The sequence below is a fragment of the Dreissena polymorpha genome, chromosome 3 (assembly GCF_020536995.1).
Source record: "Dreissena polymorpha isolate Duluth1 chromosome 3, UMN_Dpol_1.0, whole genome shotgun sequence".
In the NCBI taxonomy this organism is placed as follows: Eukaryota; Metazoa; Mollusca; class Bivalvia; order Myida; family Dreissenidae; genus Dreissena; species Dreissena polymorpha.
Genome location: NC_068357.1, coordinates 20,943,196 through 20,953,234, shown reverse-complemented (window position 1 = coordinate 20,953,234; position 10,039 = coordinate 20,943,196). Strand labels below are relative to the sequence as shown.

Here is a 10,039-nt window from a genome sequence, read left to right as displayed (position 1 = left end):
AAAAATTAAAAACCATTAATTACAAATATTGAGAAAGAAATGTCAATTATGTGTCAATAAGTCATGATTTTAGATAGTTAGACGTTAATTCTTGGATGTTCATAAAAAAATAAGAGCTGTAATGTGTATATGTTAAATGTATATGTTTAACAAAAAAGTAACCCAATTTGTTATGGCCTGAAGAGCAGTAAACACCGATCATATAATTAAAAAAAAATATCAAGGTTCCTGATAAGATAATTAACTGGTTCTTCCTTGTAAGAAAGATCAGTGAACTTCCAAACTACAGCAGAAGTTTCTTATATTACGCTATACTCAACGTATCAAGTTTTGATCTGGAAATGGTTTTAAGTATACTAGGTTATGCATTTCACATGTATATATGTTCTGAAACTTTTGGGATTTATTGTCCTTGTTTGTTTTTCTTCCTTAAAATGTAAAACTCTTAAACAAATATTTTTCTGTAGTATTAATCACGTAAGACTATGCACCTATTGAGGTAAGGGATGCCCTCGACGAGGAAACGAACGAGGAAATAAAATAATCCTTATTTAAAGAAGAACATTTTTTTTTATTTTATCTTATATGCGGTCCTCTTACCCAAAATAAGACAGACGGGAACTGGTGCACTCCAAGTTTTGTTTTTACACGTTATAACGTCTGATCCATTTATGACGTAACCTTTAGCGCATGTAAAAGACGCTTCGGAACCATTGAACGTGCCGTTAACCAAACTCACGTTGCCTTGACACGGTGAATTGATAGTAGGACATACTGTAAAAACAGTTAAAAATATAATCATAAAACAGGTCAATCTGTAACTATTATGTACAAGCTTATAATTCGATAAAAATAACACGGTAAGAGTGTTTATCCATTAAACTGTAATTATATTTTGAATTGTGACAATTCAAATTCCAACACTAAAATTAAAAGTGTCCTTGGGACCGTTTCTTAGAACTTCGTACGTTCAAAAATCGTACGTTAGTGCAAAACGTAAATTTAGTAGCGTTTGCAGATTTTTGCACGTAAAGTTACGTTTTCCATAACGCTCGCGTAACTCATATATGTTTGCGTAAATATGGCGACGTATGAACCGACATTTTGGAGACGCGCACGTTTGTTTCGAATTTATTGAGAAAGAATAATACCAATATTTGATTACATTGATTCCTAAATCGTCGAAAGATATAGACTTTCACGAGAAGCAATTTTTCTTTTGACACAATATAAAAAGTTTTCACCATTATTCGAAATTGCAAACCATGGAGCACTTGGCATATGTTACTCGGCTTTGGTACCCGTTTGTTCCATATTTTATAACGATAAGAACTTAAGTGTATTAGGTTGTTTCTGTGTTTTGTTTCTTACTTAATTTATGCTTAATTATTTTATTTGTATATTAAACAAAAATATTACCTGATATGACGATTACTAATTCTGCAAAGAATACATATCCACTAAGAATGAAAATGTTAACAACGTACGCCATTTAATTGGAACTACTTATTTGTGCTTCTTTTAAGCAAATATAAAACAAACAATTGTTACAGTAGTTAGCACAAAGAATAGAATCAACAATTAACAGGGTTTGCCATGCAGTTAAATAAAGTGCAACATTGAATTCTGACGAAAAAGGAAGATAATGTAAAGATTGTATTACATCTTTGTAGTTTCACAATATTCTTAAAAAAACATCTACCTTATAACCCATAAATACCTAAGAGTGTGCAGATGGGACTTGCGGATTTAGAGATCCACTTGCAATACTTTATTTATAAACAAGTAACCGTGCGGCGCTGCTTCTCTGTACCTCATCGACATTATTGTTGACGGACGCGTTACTATGTTTTACGCCAAATATAACAAAATCAGATTCTTTTCAAAGGATTCATGACTTTTAAATCCCTCACGAATTTAAAACATCGTTCGTAAGGGACCATTTTAGATGCATGTGCGGTTTTAAAGGACAGTGTTTTTTTTATGTAAGTTCCTACAGTAGGGCTTACTAACCATGCGACTCAAAGGGCGTAGCCTTTATTTATCTCAGTTGATTACCGTGTAGAATGACACAAACAAGTACACATGCTGTTAAGCCTAACGGTTTCGGAGATTATCTCTAAGTTTTCCACTTCAAATCTATTTGAGCTCTGTTAAACTTGATATAAAAGCCCTAGTCCCAAAAACGTAAGATTTAAATGTGTAGAAATGGTTTAAAGATCACTAATATATAGTATTTTACATTGCGGAAACAATCTGCAAAGCAGTCAAGTAGGCGATACATATGAAATCGAACGGTTTCGCATTACGTTTACATAAAAAGCGGCCAATAAAGATCGACTCGAACACTTAGTTATCCAGACAGTAAAGAACATAGTATGTGCTTCTTAAAATAATGTTGGGATTTTTATCCCCTATTGATTGTATACAGTATGTAGACAGTTTGATAATTTGTAAGTAATATTTTCTATTACACTGCAATTATTAACATATTGTGAATATTTTCTACATTGTTATCATAATATATTTGAATGTTCGAATTTCTAAACAAATGCATTTTGTTTTTAGCGGCAAAATATCTATGATTTTTAATGTTGATGCCTGTGCCTAAATATACTAAATACTAAATCACCAGACGGCTGCTGTTGAAAACCTTCAATAACATAATTATCTACATCAGCTATTATATAATTGTAATTCAATTCATCAATAATTGTTTTTTTAAGATTCATTTTCTCAATATAAACAATATCGGTTCGTAACTGTTCGGAGATGACCATTCAGCTTTAATATAGGTATCGTTTACAAGATTAAAACAAAAGAATAACACACCTGTATCAAATATACTTCCTCAAACAATCCACTTATGTTTAACTTCATTTACATTGGTCTTAAAAAACTGGTTTCACTTTCGGTTTCGTATTGTCATTCACAAATAAAAACAGCTCACGTTTTTTTCAACTTTTGTTTTGAAATAAATAAATTATCGCAGGCCATTGGCTGTTGCGACAGGACATATACAGCGGTAGAGGACTTGTAACTGTAATATTGATTAATATGCGTTTTTCTACTCTTGATGTTACAATAATAATTTAGTAACACGGACTTTTGGTTTTCATTGTTGAAGGACAAACTCAGTACTTTGGGCATGCTGTATTAGAGCTTGAACAAAGCATTGAATGGTTTCATGAATGTTATTATAAGTGCCCTGTCTAGTTTCATGACTTGTAAACAGATGATTAATTTTCATTAAACTCAAGTTTATAAGGATACCCACTGGTAATATTGATTCTCGTGAACATGGCGCTATATATATGTAGTAGCGTAAATGACGTTATAGCACGTGCTTTAAAATAACTTAAAATGTAAAAATGTTTGCGATTAATTTTATTGTAAGATACATTAATGTTTGTGTTCTGTTTTAAACCGCAGTGACACTTGTATCTCTTTATTACCGAAACCCAGCTTTTCACAAGTTATATACTATGTTCAAAATAGGAGAACACATTTGAGCTGTCTTGAACATAAAATATTATGGTGCTCGTTTGTTTAGAAAGAACCCGTCACGGCTGACAATTACTTTCTATAGAATGGAACCTGTGTAGGTACTGTCATAATGTTGGTTATTAAAACTATGTGTTCATCAATCATAAGAACTCCATACGTTTGTATATACTTTTATTGCGTGTTATTGGTTCGATGGCTACCCTTATAAATTAAAGCAAACATACATTATTAAAATCAGTATTAAATATATCAAGGGAAGTAAATACTACATGGTAGATATATAACATCAGCAAATGGGTCAAAAGTTAATCATGATAATATCATGACAGGTCCTTTCACAAAATCGGTTTTAATTTGATGTGATATGCTATGCTGTGTTTCAATTTATACAAATAGTGTACACTATCAAACGCGAAACGATTTAATTATTTGGGGAGTTCTTTTGGTAACGTTATATTTTGTGAAAATGCGAGGATTACTTTGTTATAGTATAAAATACATGCTTTATTATAACACCACTGATGGCTGAGTTGTTTAAGCGAGTGTCATTAACTCCAAGAATCATTTGTTCGAGCCCAAGTGTGGATTATTTATGTGTTTCTTTCTCTATTTGATTTTGTTTTATACTGGAACTCTTTAGTTTCGATGTCAACATTTATCAATAAAGCATTTTATCACAAACTTTAAAACATGCCATAATTTGTGATAAGTCATTTTAATATGAATTACAGGAAATAGACACATGTTTAGTATATACTTTTCGTAGTATATAATTCAAATAAAGCTTTTCCGTGTAATTTGAATCTGTGTGACTTATTGATAGGGTAAGAGATAATATATACACATATAAATACCAAATTAAATATATAGAGAATATTTTGTGAGTTTTGGATAAAGATCAAGTTTATCATTCGAGGCTTAAAACCGTGTTAGCGCGACGCATCTTTATCCCAAACTCACATTATATTATATTTATCCTATTATTTCCTCCCTTTGTCCTTTAATAATTATACAATATCGCATTTGCTGACGATTTTATCTTTCCGTAGTTGACAAAAACATATTCTCCATTTTTGGAAAACTCACATCTGATCTAAAACTAGCGATATTTTAATGCTAAAGTTTATACGATCGTTATTATACTTTCGAATTTCATCTGGTAACTTATGTGGTTTTAAATGTCACCTTGGTGTAATGGATATGGTGTCCGCCTAGCGCCGGAAGGTCACGGGTTTTATCCCCACTGAAAGAGCGTTCTTTAGATCTCCCCAAAGACTTAAAGTACTGGTTCTAGGCCCAGCAAACGGAATCCAGAGCTTTTCAGATAAGTAAGAAGTACTTAAAATGCAATAGAGCTAAAATAAATAGGTTTAAATATGTGGTATATATTATTTTTGCAATATGGATTCTCTTGTTGTGAATCAAAAGATCTATAAATAAAAGTGTTGATTGATAGATGATTGTTGAATTTTTTAAAGTGATTGAGTGATTAAATATATTTTCGTGTTGTCTAATCATAAGTGTATGTTGGCATGATTCACATTCTACATTTTTATGATGTCTAAACTACTAAATAATTCGAGTTCTCTGTATAGAGTTGCATACGAAATGAAGTTTCTGCAATAATTTACCCAGAAAACAATATGTAAGTATTTACCTTATTTGAACTTGTTGCTGGAATTAAATGTTCCAACGTCTGTTCTACGACTAACATACCTCAATTAAAGTAGATTTTCCAAACCTGTTTGTACAACTTCAAGAAATGACATACAAATGTTAGCTCCAAACGGTCGTTTTTTATAGGACAAGCTTCTTAAATTTTTATAATTTAATAATGTTTTATTAAGCTTAGAAATAAAAAAAACCGGTAAGGTTTCATTTTTTTAGGAGTAATTACCTCAATGGGTTTTACAGTTGTTAAGACTGGTCTTAGACAACTTGTTAATCAACGTAATGTTACTCTATTATATTACCAATATTTATTTACCATCTTAGGTTTACTCCCTCGTTGCTTAACTAGCTGCAATTAAAGTGTATAGTTTGGGTATGTTTTGAACACAATGGGACAATATTTTATTTTGCTTAGTTGTGTTAGCATAAGCTATTGAGTTTATATTAATCTTCTTAAATCTATGGTTTTAAACTATTCAGTTGTGTTCCCAAAAGTGCGGCATCTACTCCAACGAGTCTGTGATATCGATCACATGTTAAAGACCAATGTCGTTGAGCAAACAGAGCTTGAATGTGATATAACTCGTAAATGCGCATTCAAGTTATACGTAATCAAAACATTATATAAATGGTCAATAGTTTGTCTATGATGAAATCAGGCCCCTACGTATGATACTTAGGACTAATCACAGTTTAGGAAGCATTTGGTATTTATGTTCAGCCCGACTAACACATATTATGATATGGTGAGTTTATTTGTCAGGACCAACATTCGTTACTATGTTTCGATGCTGCAATAAGACATTTGCTGCACGTGCGTTTCTAGCTAGTCGTCAGATACATAGCTTCCATAATGATCGATCAGCCTCAAATGTTCTATATACGCAACCGTTTATTTGCAATTCAATTAGGAACCTTTATTAAAACACATATATATCCTATTAGCCAAAAGGATGAATCGTATGCGCTAGACAAACGATGAATGTAATCCCTACTTTAAATATGATGCACACTGGAATCGCTTCTTCACCGGCAATTACAAAAATAACCCAAAGATTTGGTGTGTTGCACCGTACTAAGGTGTTAACCAATCTTTTGTTTTTTACTTGTGTGTTTGATTATTCATTTTCGAAAATTGAATAACACAGCTCGTTGCAGTGGTACATGGTCAAGTTAACTACTCCTCACTGTCATGTCCACCATAATCGCCATCACTATAAACATATGTATCATAATTACATCATGACCATCATTATGATAACTATGATCATGCTTATCATTATGATCATGATTATCGTCAGTACTTCCACCACCGCTTTCGTTCTCATGATAAATCAACAGCATTAACTGCCCATCATCATTAATATTATGATGGAAACAACCACGACGACAATTGCGATTATTGGGAAATTATAAATTATACCTATGGGAAAATCTTAAACCTGAAACGTCAACATTTGGATGAACAAACTTCTACAAATTGCATGTATCTCTGCAACATATTATTGTAATCGACAACACAAATGATGTTGACACCAAAGTGCTGTACTACTTAGCTGAATCTGAATTAGCACGTTTGTTAATTCAGAGAAAATACGTATGGAAGCTCATATCGATAGATTGGGCCGTTGTTGATATAATACAAAAATGTTGCGTTAGAAGTAACGTTTACTTAATACGCGACACAAATTGACTACGTGTTTAATTGTTACGTTGATAAACTACGGTGTGTGTATTTCACTGTTTATTTACAGGTTTCGCTGTGTCTTCACGACTGCATCAAGGGGCAAACCTGTGTAAACCACGCTACCTCTAGGCAACAAACATATGTAATTCAGAGTTAACCACGGTACCTCTTACAGAAGACTATATAGGTTGGTTGACAAAATGTACGTAATCTTACGTAAGAAATGCGTGGTCGAATACTTACATAGTGTTTTTTTAATTCCCGGACATGACTCGCTTGGTAACTTACAATTATTATCGTGAATGTCATTTTGACCATCATCGTAACCATAAAAAAAATACTCATTCTTTAATATGTATTAGGCGTTTACCTTACGGCAATAGTAATATGAGTAGTATCTTCCTTTTATCCAACTATCCAAATAACCCTATCAATAGTATATATCGACTATCTGTAAATAGAGATTATTACCACAATATAATACGTATGGCAACAAAAAACAAGTGTGCTTCTAATCCCTGCCAATTCTGTGTATGCTACTGCAGACAATACGGATTAGGACAATAACCAGCATATCATTTTCAAACATGCCATAGTCAGCTACTTTTTATCTATATTAAGTTTTATGAAACGTAAGGGATTTTACAAGAAGCGTTAATGAACGTGTATCGACAGATATTCGTGAAATTTGCACATGATGTTTCGATTCTAAACTGAAAGCAGAGAAATGGAACTAAATAACTTGTATTTAAGAAATAGGTAAAGACCATTCATTGTTAATGCCTTTCGGACGACGGACCTTATAAAGGAATCATTTATGTGAATTTTTTTAAGTAGTGCAGTTTTCGTATCACAGCATAACACCATTATTTGCTTTAAATAAGGAATACTTTTATAAATTGTGTAATTTCATATTTATAGTGATGCTTTTTCATGAGGAAATATTTTTAATGAAACATACATATGCTTTTTAGGGTTATCAAAACAAGTTGTGCTCCACTAAGCAAAAACAGATTAATTTTTTTGTTATACCAACCAACTTTTAATGTTAAGTATGTTCATACATATTTCAGATAAAACTGTTTTACTAGTTAAGGAATAAGCAGCCATATGTCTCAGCCAAGTACTTCAAATCACGCTTATATGATGCTCGACTTCAGTATGTTGGGCTAGACCAACATTTGAAGGACTACAGGAGGAAAAGTTAAGGTCCGAAGTGGAAATGTCGTCAAGTATTAAAAGAAGTGCTTCATCGAGTGAAGAAATATCTCAAATTAGAAATGTGTGTACTCCTTCACCGCAGGAACCATCAGATCAATCGATGAGACTAGTATGTGAACAAGATAATATTAACGCTGAATCAATACAGACAGACCATGACAGGCTGTGTAAAATGGGTTGGTTTATGTTTGTTATATGGATGCTTTCTCGTGATGTATATTGTTTATATAAGTTAAAATTAGACTGCTTTCGTATGTTATGGCAAATTAAGTAGATGTATACACAATATAACGAATAATTGTTTATTACCAATTATTTGGAAAATAACTACACAAACATTTATTAAATTTCACATATATCTTCTCCAAAGATGATGCATCCAGGAAGTTCCTGTGCATGGGAAATATCCAAGGCCAATGTAAACAAGATAAGTGCACACGACTGCATAGTGACACACATTTACCCTACCTTTGGCAGATACTACTTGTTGGGGGTTGGTTCACGTTACCGAATTCTGAAAAAGTTGAACAACGGTTCTGTACTCCGGGAGAAAAGGATTATACTTTCAAGTTTGTAAGTTACGAATGTCGAAGTTTGTCAATTATCCATGTTGTTTGGATATAAAAACAATATATATTTTATTAAGAATATTAGTATTAAATACAATTCCAAAATCAAATATATACACTATACATAATACATATATAACCAAAAAAATCACTTGCCATATTTAGACAATGTGTTTTGTCTCATTATAATTATATAATTGTAATTTATACTAATGCGATCCCTATTATTTCAGACCTATGAAATCGCATTTATAAAAGTATGCATTTTACATCTGGACTGTACAATAATGTTTGAACCAGTGACAATGGCGTTCATTCGTGAGTATGATTTCGTAGAGGTCAGGCGTTTGAGCACAATGTCTTTCAACGAGGCCGGCGATGTGGGGAAAAGCTTCGTTACTCAATGGCGATGGTACTGGAAGGATGTTGTTTGAACATGTGAGTGCATATTGTAACTGGTTTTAAATAAAATAGATGACGATAAAAATGATACTATATTGCCTTTAAAAAATTTGATAAAGCTAAACATTGTTTCAATCTTTTGCAAAAGAAAATTAGATTGGATTTTGTGAACATCGGATAATCAGCTTTTTTATGTTTTTTATATTTGTGATGTCTGAAAAAAGTCCAATGAGTGACTCGTAGCCACTTCGGCGGTCGAGTAGTTCTTTAAATGCAAAATAAGTATTACAAGCAACGCGTTATTGTTAATTTACAAATTGATATTTTATGATTCTAATTTGTATACAGTGTGTTATTTAATTTTGCTGACATGTAATTTTGGGATAAGTATATTGACCTTAAATCGAGGATTGGGTATAACGTCTGATATAAGACTTGGGCTAAATTATGTGTATTGCTGCGTACCAAGTCGAATATTAGTATGACATATTTAATATTGACCGTTTCAAGGTCAGGTTCAAGATAATGTTTTCATGGAATATCATATATTGTTTGTAATTTCCATTCCTACCAAGCTAACATGGTAGCAATAATAATAATTAGAAGCAAAAAGTAAGCTGACGTAAAAAATGCACACTTACCAAATCATAAAATAAACCCTTTTGCCATATTATTAACAATCAATTATCCATAAAGAAAGTTGACATATCAAAGTAATTTGTAATTCATCTCCATCGGATAATTTCATTTATAAAGTATATAGACATTTCACCCCACAAATTAATAGACCTGCGAACTGCTAGATTATCAATACGTATCATGCTTAATACATACAGGTTCTCTGACCTTTGTTGATGTAGACGTTTTATGGGACATATATATCCACAGGACTCTCTTCAGCATACGCTTGAGGCTAAGTTTCTTGCTAAACAAATTACATACATGTACTGGCGTGAAAACTACAAGTGGAGATATAAGATTG

General features: G+C 32.2%; 1 protein-coding gene across 1 annotated transcript in view; it reads left to right on the top strand.

Moving 5' to 3' along the window:
• Positions 1 to 10,039, top strand: part of LOC127873236 (signal transducer and activator of transcription 1-like) — a 186,333-nt gene that overhangs the window by 155,749 nt on the left and 20,545 nt on the right. The gene's annotated exons all lie outside the window — the stretch shown is intronic.